The sequence below is a fragment of the Stylophora pistillata genome, chromosome 8, assembly GCF_964205215.1.
Source record: "Stylophora pistillata chromosome 8, jaStyPist1.2, whole genome shotgun sequence".
In the NCBI taxonomy this organism is placed as follows: Eukaryota; Metazoa; Cnidaria; class Anthozoa; order Scleractinia; family Pocilloporidae; genus Stylophora; species Stylophora pistillata.
Window position 1 is genome coordinate 21,739,496 of NC_142526.1, and position 6,778 is coordinate 21,746,273.

Consider the following 6,778-nt stretch of genomic DNA (forward strand, 5'->3'; position numbering starts at 1 on the left):
TCAACTAGCTTTTATCGAAAGGTTTTTAGAGTGCATCGTGGAGACTTTTCATTTCACTCTTCACAAATATTAATTAGTAATTTTGATTGATCTTAGTTGCACTATTGTTGATGTCAAGGAGACTCTTAATCCGCAAGGGGAAATAGAGATATTGGGCAGAATGCCTATTGTTCTCGCAACATTTACTTACGGTGGCGAAAATATTATAGATCTGTAATATATATAAGCGGCGACTTATAAAAGGGGAGGCTTTCATTAGCCGAAGATCACTAGCGCTTTCCTACCCCAAAAGGAATACTGCCTCAGCTCATTAACTTGTTAAGACGGAGCTAAGAAACAAAGGCCTCGTAACTTATTGTTTCATCGATTGTTTCTGATATCACACTTAAAGTGCGCGTTTTTCACGCTGGCTATTTCAAGCGTTGTATTTTTAAAATTCAATTGCGTTCGATCTTTACCAAAAGCCATAACAGTTTCATCTCTCGCTACAACTTAATCAACAAATATTTTGCTTCATATCAAGCCTACGACAGTTTGATAAACAGCGGATGTTTCTATTACTTCTCGCTTGGGATTCAATTGTCCTATCGAAAAATTACTTATATCATAAATGAAGGACGAAATAAAGTCTTTGAATCGCTCTAACGCAAGTTTTTCGGAGTCGACGAAAGGAAAAAAAAAAAAAACGAACGAAGTAGAGCATAAGAACAAATGCGCTATGATTACAGTTTCCTTCGAGCTTTTTATGATAGTTCTATCACTGGTCTGGAACTGATCATCAGCATACTTTTCTTGATGCTTGAACACTTGTTCACAAGCCGAACATTATTTAGCGGTATTTACTCCCTACATTAATATTTCTCACCACATGGTTTGAGAGTATCTTATCGTTAGTTTCCAGCTCTAATTCAATGATTCGGCAAACTTATTATATTAAGGAGAGAGCTATCGAAGAATTTATCGCCAAGAAGTGGTTATTAGATACTATGACTTTCATATCGTTACAACTCGCTGAATTGAACCACATGAGATGCAATCACTTCTCATTTACTTCCATCATTAAAAATTAATTGAGATTGAGAAGTCAGACAGATTTCGTTAGTCAACATATTTGGAATTTTCGAGAAACATTCAAAGTACTAATAAAGCGCGTCCTACACTGTCCTTGTTTGTAGTGAAGTTAGGACAGAAATAAATTGCACTTAGGGTTTTATTATGAGTTGTGATTTTGCGCCCCTTCCCACACAGGGAATATTGCCCCAGCCCATTAACTCGTACTCGCGTATTATTGGTTTGTAAGAACAAACTATAGAAACCCCTGCTAACTCTTGGAACAATGAAATATTGTTTTGAAAACAAGGGATACAAATGCAGAGTCAATTTTCAGTTTTTATGAGATGAAAAAAAGATAAAGAGACGCGATTCATCTTGCAGTTTTAAGTATCTTGTGCATCGCTTTCCACGCGTTTCTTCTTTGCTCGTCCATCAAACAATTTATGATGATAAATTTACTTTTAGCTTAATATACTCAATAAACATTGATTAATTCGTGATTAAATTCAACTGAAATATTGAGCAATGAAACCTATTTGAGCTGAATATAATCAGTCTTACTTCTAATATCAATTTAATTAAGGTACCACTTTTCATACGTAGGTGGAGACGCGGTGGCCTCATGGTTGGTGCGCTCGACTCCGGATCGAGTGGTCTGGGTTCGAGCCCCGGCCGGGGACATTGTGTTGTGTTCTTAGGCAAGACACTTTACTCTCACAGTGCCTCTCTTCACCCAGGCGTTTAAATGGGTACCGGCAAAATTAATGCTGGGGGGGTAACCTTGCGATGGACTAGCATCCCATCCAGGGGGGTGTAGAAATACTCGTAGTCGCTTCATGCCACAGAAACCGGAGTTAAGCACCGGCCTGATGGGCCACTAGGTTCGTAAACAGACTTTACCTTTTACCTTTCATACGTAGGCTGTTTTTTCCTAATGGCACGACTTCCATAGGATCCTTATCTTAAGCAGTGTTCCTCAAAGCAAACGTACAACTTTAAGATATTTCCCCCCTCTTACAATCTGAAAGTTTAGTATTCTTAATTTGGAAATGTCAAGTTGTCTTCGCTGCGGGACACAGACGTTATGCATTTGCAAAATTGAGATTACGCCTCTCAATTGTCTGTGAGGTGGTATAGCCTTTGGCCATCAAAATTTAGAACATAGCTAGCAGAGTCGCGCAATCAAATTCATTATACGCAAGCGTGCTCAAAATCTCGATAGTGCACGCTGATAGCGTCAGCAAATCCGACTTCGCCAGAAATTTTTTTTCGCGCGAGCGGCCATTGTTAGCGCGGGGAAAAATAATATATTTCGCGACAATAATGGTTACAAACAGAAACTCGGCCTACTAGTCCGAAAACGAAGACAATGTTTGGACCTTTTCCCTCGGGCTAGAGTTCTTAAATGAGGCAGCAAAAGAGAAAAACAAAGGAAAAGGATACTCGGCATCAGCGCCGTCACGATTCGCTTCAACAGATATTGTTGTCCGTTTTTCGCGTCGGATTTGATGCACAATTCCACCGGCTATGTTCTAAAACAATTGGTTCATGCTTTCAGCTGTGCACTATCGAGTTATGGAGCACGTGGGAAGTTTGGAGGGCACTCAAGAAGCTAGAGTTGCCCTCGGCTATCGCCTCGGGCAACTCTTACGCTTCTTTCGTGCTCTCCAAACTTCCCGCATGCTCCATAACTCGATAGTGCACGCTAAAGCATGAACCAATTGTTAAGTAGTCTTAATGAAAACTGATATAAGCTCTCGCGTCAATGTCATACAAAGCAAACAGAGTTGATGAACAAATAACTAGATAGAGAACAATAAAAATAGGTGAAAAAGCGTTAAAAAGTTGACTGAAATGACCCTTTAGGTCTGCTTTTCGCAGATGTATCCTTTAAGTTCCTCGCAAGCTTTGTCGTGCCACTCTGCATCGAACACATCGAACACGTGATTTTGCGCCCCAAACGTTCCCATTCGTATTCCACCGCAGTTCTGCTTATGTTTTCCGTTATCACTTTGCTGGTATTTTTGCCAATTTGTAAATCCTGTCAGAATGCTTCCGTCAGAATGCTTCCGTCAGAATGCTTCCGTCAGACCACTTCCTGACTCGTTCAGTCTCTTCATCCGTTAATCCAATCCAGTGATCTACTTCATCAACAAGAAATGTCTCATTGATAAATTAATTTTCTTCAGAGGAATCAATTTTCACCAAATGGGCACCAGTGATGGAACAATTCGATAATGCGTTGCTCCAGATCTTTTTATCTGTGGTAAGGAGATAGCACGAGCTTTGGAAAGAATGTCGTTCGTTATTTTAAAATTCTAAAAAAGTTCTCAAGTCCACAATCTTCATTGTCTTCCTGACTGCGGAAGGTTATTCCCTTTTGGCTTAAGTTCCTGTATGCCTTTGACAGTTCTTGCGCTCAGCAAGAACCGCCGCCTGGTTAGCTCAATTGGGAGAGCGCCGGACTGCTGTGCGGGAGGTCGAGAGTTCAATACCGGCCGGACCAACACTCAGGGTCTTAAAATTAACTGAGAAGAATATACTTCCTTTCTTTAACATCAAGAATTGGTTAGATATTCTAGTCTTCTCGGATAGGGACGAATAAATGGAGGTCCCGTCTCCTGCAGGGTTAGGGGCAGGAGACGTTAATTTCCCACGCACGAGATTACTGTGTGATGGATGTCCTCCCCTGGGGTGGGTTGGGTGGGTAACAGGACCCCCGTTGATACCAGTGTTTACTACACTGAAGGGGCTATCCTGTATAAATATAGATGTCTGTCTGTCTGTCTGTCTCAGCAATATTGCAATCCTTACCCAGATGTAATAAACTATAGCTAAGTGTATTAAATTTGTCCTTACTATCAAGGAATTTTATTAGGAGACGGCTCTTGTTATGTCGTCCTTTAGTATATTGTAGCTTTTTAGTAGACTACAAGATCACACAAAGAAGTAGCAAAGAAGTAAAGGAAGTTTTAGGAAGCATACGCAGGAGTGAAGTACACGAGATTGAGTGATGATTTAGCGTTTGCCAAACTGTCTGGCACATGTTACATGAATCAAGTAACAATCAAGGTTTTCAGTCCGGTTGGTAGCGACTTTGATGCGCCTCTATCCCCGGGATTACAGAGGCTCTTTCAATAGCAGGCGTTATTTGCAGCTAATAAAGCTTGTGTACCACTTTCCTCACCTCTTTAGGGTCAAAATATTCCCAGTCCATTACAATACGATTCTTGTAATAAGTTGGATAAGCTGACGTTATGTCGAAGGTTTCGTTGAGATTTTCATGATAGAGGGACGGTGACAACCAAATTTGACCAACGTTGGGTGGAGCAAGGCCACTAACAACTTTAAATACCATTCTCCAGCCTGTGAAGTGACAATTTTACAAGAGAGATTTTAAAAATTATGTCATCTCGAAAAAGCTCCAAATACCTAACGATCACAGTAGAAAACAAAAAGGAATCAGTGATCTAATCCAACAGCAGAGATGGACAACCACGGGTGATCGATGTATAAAGAGAAAAGAGAAGTCTTTTCGCGAGAAGTGCCTTTCGCGAGGCAAGTCCTCCACCTCTTCTCCTTGATTTGTTACAATGTATGGTACTCGAGAAAAGTGATACCAATACCCGGACTGCTTTTGCTTCCACAACCGAATGTCAAGCAGGAAACCATTCTTACTGAAAACGCGCGACTCGATTTTTTTACAATTTTGGTCCACCACTATGGTGGCGTAGCGACCATTGCTAAGCAATTAGTCACGTGAGTGAAAATGATCTTTTAAAAAAGGTTAAAAAGCGTTAAAAGTTTGGCTGAAATGACCCTCTGAGTCTACTTCTCGCAGACGTATCCGCTACGGCCTTCTTAAGCTTTGTCGTGCCACTCCCCATTGTACATTTTCACGCCTTGCCAATCTCCAAACATTCGCATTCGTACTATGATTCCAGCGCAGTTCTGCTTATATATGCTGGTACCAATTGGCTGTTCTTTTTTACCGCAATTTGTAAATCCCGTAAGAATGCTTCCGTGTTACGTGCACGAATGAGCAACAAATGTCCGTTAACAACGCATATATGAAAATAGATTCCCGAGTACGATATATGGCACGCAACAAAAATGTAACAACAAGCAGTTACCCATTTTAACTATAATTTAATTAGTTTTACATTGTCTAATTTACTGAGGTTAAAGATTAAGTTAAGCAGTTCATAAAGCAGGCTTACAATCCTTCATGCAGTGTAAGTGTTCGTCGTCTTGATCAACTTCCAATTCCAACATCCGCCAACTGAAGACCACAGCGCTTGGCTTTCCTGATTTATCGTATTCTTTCCTTGTACACAAACTCTTCCGGAGGACTCCATAGTAAACTCTGTGTTCTCTATCTTCTTCCTCTCTCGACTATCGTCTTTTTCATCTCTTTCTTCTCTCCGGATATCGCAAGGTCAAAAGGTCATAGCCTCGTCATATCATAGCTTCCAAAAGTTCAGTCAGCAAGCCACGAGGGTAAGCCCCCCGGGAAAATATCTTTTGTACTTCTCACAAGCCAACTTTTATACATTTACTTTAGTTATCTAGAATATTCTATTACTATTTATAGCGTATTACAAGTTGTACTATTTTTGGAAACTGCTGAGTCACATGAAAGAAGTTTCTGGAATATTAAAGATTATAGATAATTCTAGAAAAGTCTGGGATTGCGTGACAGATTCAGTAAAAATAATTCGATCGTCATAACATCCGTCAGACCACTTCCAGACTCCTTCAGTCTCTTCATCCGTTAATCCAATCCAGTAATTCACTTTACCAGCGAGAATTGTCGCCTTGATAAAGTCGTTTTCTTCAGAGGAATCAATTTTCACCAACTGGGCACCAATGATGGAACAATTCGATAATGCACTGCTCCAGATCTTTTTATCTGTGGTGAGGAGATAGCACGAGCTTTGGAAAGAATGCCAACCTTCGGGACACGCTTGAAAAGGAAATTTATATTTATTAAAATATTACAATCAAAATTAATTTTCTACGCTCATTCTTATCTACTAAATCAATGTCATCTTGTATATCTGTTTGTAAATTATTTTCTTTAGAGTTAAAGGAACAGTTCAATTCTGCAATGTTCCAAGTCTTAACGCCTATCGTAAGATGACAGCACGATCTTTGGAAAGAATGCCACCCGTCAGGACATACTTAGGAAAGACAGTTCTACGCATTCTGTTACATTTTGTATCTGTTTGTAAATTCTAATCTTAGGAGACGAATCAAAGTCATTCGACCACAGGTCCATTAAAAAGTTATCTACATCTAATTGCTAGGACATAGTATCTGCTTATGGTCAAGGAATAAATCAAGTCAATCAATCAGTCGATCAATAAATAATACGAGTTAATAAAATTATTTAACCCTTAAGGAAGACAATAATCGAATTTGTTTGGTTAAGTTTCTTGTCTCTCTCAGTAGAGCTCAAATTTGTATTACCATTACCTCTCTTACCCTTCGACCATGGGTTCTGAATTGCCTTGAAATCTCGCCACCCGAGAGTTTTTACTGTAATTTATTAATCCACTTTTACGCAATTTCACCATTCACTCTTCATGGCCGCTACTTCCATTTTCCTCTTTACCTTGAAATAGCTTTCGACGTCACTTAGCTTTTTGTCATATTCAAGTGTGTTTCGTTTGGCCCAACTTCAGTGTGGGAATTTTTCATCCGAGGACGGAAGTGGCGAGGA